This window comes from Phyllostomus discolor, chromosome 1 (genome assembly GCF_004126475.2).
Source record: "Phyllostomus discolor isolate MPI-MPIP mPhyDis1 chromosome 1, mPhyDis1.pri.v3, whole genome shotgun sequence".
NCBI classification, from domain to species: Eukaryota; Metazoa; Chordata; class Mammalia; order Chiroptera; family Phyllostomidae; genus Phyllostomus; species Phyllostomus discolor.
The window spans coordinates 1,092,393-1,100,290 of record NC_040903.2 but is presented as its reverse complement, the minus strand read 5'-3'; positions in this window follow the sequence as shown (position 1 = coordinate 1,100,290).

Below are 7,898 nucleotides of genomic sequence, written 5' to 3'. Positions count from 1 at the left end.
CGAGGGGGACTTACTGGGTCACACGGTGGTGCTGTATGTACCTTCGCGGGCAAACACCAAACTGTCCTCTAGAGCGCCCTCACTCCTCGCTATTTTCTTTTTCTGCTGCCAGAGCACCCCAGGCACCCAGCTTCCGCGCACCCCGGGCACCCCTGCTGGGGCTGACCCTCTGTGCTTTTGGTTCCAGCCCTCCTCCTGTGTGTGAGGCGGGGTCTCGTCGTGGTCCTGCTTTGCATGTCACTCGTGACCACTGATGCCGCGTTCCCTTCCTGCGCCCGCCGGCCCTTTGTGTGTCTGCTTTGGAGGAGGATCTATTTCAGTCCTCTGCCGAGTTTTGAATTGAGGTGTGATTGCTTCGTTCTTGTTGAACTTCAGAGGCACTTTGGGTGTTACATTGCTCGTCCCTTATCAGAGAGCGTGAGCTCGCAAATGCCGTCTCCTGTGGGCTGTCTCGTCCCTCCCTGTCTTGACACGGTCCGTGGCTGCCCAGGTGTTTCACGGTAATGAAGTCGGATTTAACTTTCCTTTTTTGCCTGCTTTAGGTGTCCCGTTTAGGAAAACATTGCTGTATCCAAGGTCAAGAGTGTTTGCCTGTTTTCTCCTAAGAATTTCATAGTTTTAACTCTTAAATCTAGGCCTCTGATCCATTTTGCATTAAATTTTGTGGATGGTTTAAAGACCCAGCTTCATTCTCATACTTGTGAGGGTCCAGTTCTCCAGGCGCCTTTTGTTGGAGAGACCTCTCTCTCCACGGAGTGTCGTAAAACCCTGTCAGAAGTCATCTGGCCACAGAGGGGAGGGTGTGGCCCTGGACCGCACCCTCGTTTCCCCGGCCTGAGGCTTGTCCGCTGGCTGCCACCACGCGGGTTGGATTCCTGCACCTCCGCAAGAAGTTTCAAAATCAGGACGTGCGTCTTCCGACTTGGCTCTTTCTCAAGATTGCTTCGGCTACCCTGGGTCCCTGCGACCCCTTCCAAATGGAGGGTGAGCTTTCCACTTCTGTGACATGGCTGCTGGGGCTCCGTGGGGATTGCGTTGACTCTCCATACTGTCCTTCTAACAGTAGCGTCTCCGAACCCACACATATGGGGCACCTTGTGTGTATGTAGGTCTGTTTCTCTCCGAGTGTTCTGCGGCGACGTTTCTCTCAACCACGCGTCAGTGCACACATTTTGCACCTACTGGGTTGACTTTATCCCTAAGTTTATTATTCTTTTTCAAGAATAATGGAATTGGAATTTCATTATTGAAAAGGGAGTTTTCTCTTAATTTCCTCTTCCGATTACTCACTGATAGAGTGTGGAGAAGCTGAGTTGTGAATTTGCACCCTGCAGTTTTGCTGAACTCACAAGCTCTAACAGTCACACGTGTGTATTGTGGGTTCTTAAAGGTCTTTACATGTAAGATCATGTCTTCTACAAACGGACACTTTCTTTTCATTCACATTTGGGTGCCCCCTCTTTCTTGCATAATTTCTTGTGGGGGGCTCTGCCCACAGGCCTCCCCCCCCCCGCCCCCCGCAGCCACCACGGATGAGAATCCGTCTACCAAGACATGACCTGCTGGGGGAGGAAGGGTGGCCGATCTCTCAAAGCAGAAGGGCCGGGAGCCTGTTCCTCACTGGGCTTTCATTGGGTTCGTTTGCACAGGAACGCAGGTGAAGCTCATCAGTCAGTGTCAGGCAGTGAGGACTGAACAACAGGTAACATACAGAGAACTACTGGGGCCTATTCTGAGTTGGGGTCAGTTAGCTAAAGGGCTACAAAACTGTGGGAAACAAACTCATTTCCTGTTCAGACCCTTATCATTTAATTGAGAGCATTCTTAACAAAGCAGTTTTCTCAGGGTTTTATGTATTCTTTCTTAGGCCTGATCATCCGGGGAACCCACCCTTTCCAGCACAGGGCTGCACCGCCCTCTGTCACTGTCTCAGGCTTAAGTCAGGCAGGGGAAGTAAGGCAGCCAAGGGATTAGGAGACTTCTTGCAGACAGAGTAAGGACTCAGGCTATGTCGAAGCTGAGGAGCGAGGGTCCATCACCCCCTTTTGCTGTAGCCCCCCCAAGTCCTTCCCTGGGGCCTCTCCGTGATCGTGCCTGTCTTAGGTCGTTCCCCCTTGGGGAATATTACCTGTCATTGGCTAACAGACCAAGCATCGGGGGCCAGGCAGGGTGGAGTAAAAGGAGCAGAAGCGGCACTCCTGCCAGGGAGATAAGCTTTGTCTCCTTAATGGCTTATGGTCTGAAGGTCACTTTCTCAGCCTTAGCCATGGGGGGTTACAGCTCCTGAAACCAGGCAGGGCGGTTCCCAACAATTTCTCTGGTTAAAATCCCAGATGAACTCGGAGGAACAGAGGTGGTAACCGTGGGTGGGCACCCTTGTCCTGCTCCCGTCTCAGGGGAAAGCTTTCCTCCTTCCACCACTGAGCCCGTTAGCCACCGGCCTGCCACACGTGGCCTTTATGACATTGCTCTTGGTCTGTGGAGTGTTTCTACCATGAAATGGCGTAGAGTTTAGTCAAATGCTTTTTCTGCACCTGGCAAGACGGTCGTATGGGCTGTACTGCACTGCTTCTCGGAGGTGGGGCACGCTCGCACCCCTGGGAGAAACCCTGGGTGCAGCACAGTCCTTCCCGGGAGCTGCTGAGTTCGGGGACCGGCGCCGTGCTGCGGATTTCCGCACGGACGCTCACGAGAGGGATTACTCTGCAAAGTCCTTCTCCTGTAGCTGACATCTTGTGGCGCCGGGGTCAGGAGGGCACCGACCTTGCAGAGTGAGTCAGGAAGTCTTCTCCCGCTACCGTGAGGCTGCCTGGCCCTTGGCTCTTCGGTGGTGGTGGTGTTGGGGTCTTGAGTGCTGTTTGAATGTCACTTCTTGTCGGTCTGCTCATGTTCTGTTTGTTCTGGAGTCAGTTTTGCTTGTTTGCGTTTCCGGGACTTTGTCCATCCCACCAAGGTCATCGAAGTGGTTGGCGTACAGGTAGGCAGGCATTCGTAGTAGCCTTTTTACCTGTCAAGTTCAGTCATGCCCTCTCTCATGGTTGACTTTAAAGATTTTACTCATGTTTAGAGAGGGGGAGGGACAAAGAGAGAGATAAACACTGATGCGTGAGAGCTACGTGGATGGGTTGCCTCTCAGATGCCCCCCCCCCCCCCCATCAGGGACTGAACCTGTAACCCCGGCACGTGCCCAGACCAGGAATTGAACCGGGGACCGTGCAGCCGGCGGGACAATGCCCAGCCAAGCAGCCCCAGGCAGGGCCTTTGTGGATTTTAGTAACAGGAGTCTTCCCTCTTTCATTCTTAGTCAGTTTGGCTAAAGGTCTGTCAATGTTGTTGATCTTAGAAAAACTTGTCTTTAATTTTCTCTAAGATAGTTTTTCCTTCTCAGTTTCATTTACCCGTTTTAGTCTTTATTAATGTTTTTTTTTTTTTTTTCCTGCCAGCGCTGGGTCTGGTTTGCTCTCCTCCTCCCGGCTCCTTGGGGCACGCCGTCAGGAAACGGACTCGGTCTGCTGCACTGCACACACCTACAGCTGCGGCCCCCAGCACGGACTCCTCGCATCCCACATGTTTTGGGGCGTCCTCCTTTCCTTTCTCCTCAAGGTATTCTCTAATTTCCTTTGTACTGTCTTCCTTGAGCCACTGGTTTAAAAGTGTGTTCATTTCCACCTATGTTTTGACTTTTCCTGAATGTTCAGACCCTACACCCCATCATGCCCACCAGCCATGCGAGCAGAACTGCACAGGGAGAGCCACGCACACAGGGCCCTCTGCTGGCTGTCGACAGCCACCGCACCCGGCTGAAAGAACAGACTCGCCGAAGCACGTTCTTCTGAGCGCTGCACGGCGAGGAAGAGGATGAGCACGTCACACGACGTGAGCACACGTCACAAACATTCAGCCACAGGAGCCGCCCCTCTCCAAAATATACCAGTTCAGTGATCCTACCCATTTAACGTTCAAAGAGCAGCCTAAACGAAATCATGTTATTCGGGCTGTGTGTTCCGCTAATTAAACTCTATTTAGAACAGAAGGAGTGATTTCTGTAGAAGTCAGAGTAGCGGTCACCTTGGGGCGGGGGCAAGGCGGTGCATGGGGGCGGGAGGGAGGAGGAGGGGGCTCCCGAGTGCTGGCAGTGTTGCTTCTTGTCCCAGCCGGTGGTCTCAGGGCTCTGCACTGCGGTGACTCACTGGGGTGTGCCCCTGAGATAACCGAGTGAGCTGAGTGTGTGCGTGTGCCGTACTCCCCAGTGTAGAAGACAAGTAAACAATTATGCTGGCTTTGAGTTGGCAACAACCCTCATAAAAGCAAAGGCAAGCACTTCCTGGAGGAACCCCCCTCCATCCAGGTCTCCAGGCATTTCCAGAGAGCGCACCCAGCGACATGGGCTCACGGTAAGGAGGGGAAAGTCCCTGCAACACCCAGCGAAGGACGTGGGCGCGAGCGAGAGCCGCCAGCCATGAAGAAGGACTTCAGCAAGGGGCCACAGGCGCTGGGTGCTGGACGCAACAGGTACAGGGTATAAAATGGACACGCTTCTACCAGAACTGATGAAAAGGGAAGGCGTAAGTCAGCATCAGTGATAAAAAGATGCTGCCGAGACCAGCTCTATCTTGTGAACGGTTTCGTACCAAAGACTTGCAGTGAGAGGAAAGGTACGCATTCCCAGAAACCGTAACTTAACAAAACCGAGGTTAAGGAATGCAAATAGTTCTCATTTTCTAAAAAAATCCAATCAGTCCTTTAAAAATCTTTTAAAAATATTTTTATTTCTTTTATTTATTTTAAAGTATTTTATTTATTTATTTTTAGAGAGGGAAGGGAGAGAGAAACATCAATGTGAGGTTGCTGGGGGCCGTGGCCTGCAACCCAGGCATGTGCCCTGACTGGGAATCAAACCCACGATGCCTGGTTCGCAGCCCGCGCCCAATCCACTGAGCTATGCCAGCCAGGGCAAAATCTTTTTTTTTTTTTTTTTTTTTTTTTCTTTTTTAAAGATTTTATTTATTTATTTATTTATTTTTTAGGGAGGGAAGGGAAGGGGGGGGAGAGAGGGGGGGGGGATACATCAATGTGTGGTTGCTGGGGGTTATGGCCTGCAACCTAGGAATGTACCCTGGCTGGGAATCGAACCTGGGACACTTTAGTTCCCAGCCCGCGCTCAATCCACTGAGCTATGCCAGCCAGGGCGGCAAAATCTTTCTTAATGAAAACAACAGCTCAGAGGTTTTGTCGCTGAGTTCTGCTAAACATTCGAGGAACAAACAACGCGGAGTCCGAGGTACGAAGGGAGAGAAGACCCCTTAGTGTCAACGAAGGAAACAGCCTCCCTTTGAAACCAAAACCTCACAGTGTGAGGAAATGGTGTTAATACCACTCATAAACACAGATTTTAAAAAACCCTCAATCCAATAATAGCAAAACAAAATAATCAGTTTACAGACAGACAAAACATCGCGAACAAGCTGGATTTATCTAAGAAATGCAAGGCAGCTACACACACACAATCAAATAATGTAACACACTATTCACTGATCAAAGGGGGGACATCCTATCACGTCTCAAGAGGTAGAAAAAGAACTTATAAGGTTGAACATCCATTTGCAACAAAATAGAAACAGACCAATTCCTACCACGGAAGCTCCCGTGCTTGACGATCACGTAGCAAGAACCTGCAGCAAACGTGTTTCTGGGTGAGAATGAGGAAGCACGCAGGCCCCTGCCCACACCTTTCTGCACACGCGTATCCTGGAGGCAACAGGAGCTCGGTGAGACAGAGAGAGGGTCACGGACTAGAGGAGAGAGCCAGATCGTTGCAGGTGACGTGGTGGTGACCGTGGAGCACAACAGAACCTGCATTCTCTCCTTTCCCGGAGAATTCTTCAACGTTTCCTTGCGCCAACGCTGACAGCGGACGCCACAGAGCAACAGCCCGCATGCTCCCAACGGAAGCGAGGTTCTCGTGAGAACGAGGATTGGCCACAAACACTGGATACACTATATGCAACAACCAGCATCCTTCAAAAAAATCTTTTTTCTTAAATGTATCGGTTTTAGAGAAAGGAAAGGAGAGAGAAGCCACTGATTTGTAGTCCCCCTTGCTGATGCCTTCACTTACGGGCCGCTTCCTGTGCTCGCCCTGACCAGGGATCCCAGCCTTGGTGCATAGGCACGCCCCTCCCACCAACTGATCTTTCCAGCCAGCGCAAAACCCAGCTTTCTTTCTTTCTTTCTTTGTTTTAGATTTTATTTATTTATTTTTAGAGAGGGAAGGGAGGGAGAAAGAGAGAGAGAGAGAAACATCAACGTGCAGTTGCTGGGGGTTATGGCCTGCAACCCAGGCATGTACCCTTGGCTGGGAATTGAACCTGCAACACTGGTTCGCAGCCGGAGCTCAACCCACTGAGCTACGCAAACCCCAGCTTTCTTTATGGCAACAGCAAACACTTTAGTTAAGAAAGCCACCATTTGTAAGTTAAAAATGTTCAAAAAAGGAACCCTAGAAAGGTCCTTCCTCGCCAGCTGTGGGAGCCCCGGTCAGTGCCAGACAGAGGGTCCGCAGCTCCTGGTCTCTCCTGGACGGGCCCAGGACAGAGGCGCCCCTGGCTCTAGAGCCAGGGCTAAGGGTGCCCAGGAAGTGTCTGGTCAACGAGGGCCCCCCACTGGGAGGCCTCCAGCACCTGTCCCCTCCTTTCCCCACACAACCCTTCGGACCCGGAGCACGGCTCGGCACGGCTCCCTGCTTTCTCGGACCACCCCTCAGTGAACTCGCACCCCGGGCAGTCGGGGGGCTGGGCTTCCCGCTGCCTGCCAGAGCCGGGCCCCATCCCAGCAGCATGTCAGACGCTCGCCAGGCACTGAACTGCATTTGGTCACTGACCATCTCCCACGGAACCCCAGGGTGAGCTCTGCCCTCACCCAGGCCCCGGCTCGTCCCAGTCACACTCACCCTGCTCTGCACACCACCCCCTCCTGGGCACCACACCCATGTGGGGGACGGACCCTCTGTCTGGGGGCCTGGGGGCGGGCGTGGGCTGCACCGCACCACACACCGGTGCAGTCGAGCGGCAGGCCCCCACCCTGCTTCCTGGGCTGAAGTGCCTGCTCCAGGAGGGAGGCCGGGCCGGGCTGTGGTTCCGCCCCAGGCCGCTCAGGAACAGCCTGCTGGCTTCTGCACGGGCACACACACGGGAGGCAAACGGCCATCACAGCCCTTGGGCAAACGGGGGAGGGAAATGACCCCAAACAGGAGATGAGTGCACAAAAATGCTGTGTGGTTCAAATTACTGGTTTTATTTCCACCTGTACCACTAGCAGAGGATCCGAAACAGACTGACGTCGTGGATCAAGTTTAAACGTAACAAAGAAAGAGTCGTAGTATGTACACTGAGGAGGTGGAGGAGGAGGGTTTTTCATGTCAACTTTTCCTATTTTGCAGTTTCTGAATAGCAGAAACGACGTGTCTTTCCCCCAATTTAATGCACTATGCAGAGATACAACTTTCATGATCAACTGTCCTTAAACGTAAAACGAGAGATTTTGGCCGCGCGGTCATCCTGGCTCCTGAAGTCTGGGTGTTGTCAGAACGTAACCAGAGCGCCCCCACGAAGCCCAGGAAGGAGGTGGTGGTGGAGGGCGGGCGCCCGGCGCCGGGACACCGGGACACGCAGACCCCGCCCGGCCGCTCCTCGCTCGCCCACCCACCGCCTGGAAGTGAGCCACCCGGCTCGACAGTCAGCATGAAGGACGGGCTCCCCACAGAGGAGGGCGCCCCTGCAGCCCCGAGTAAAGTGAACTGTGCCGGCCCGCTCCCCCGAGGGAGCCCGGAGGCCTCTGCGGGAAGGTGCTGCGCCAAGGCCGCCGAGGGGCTCGAGGCCTGAGGAGGGGGTTGGAGGTGG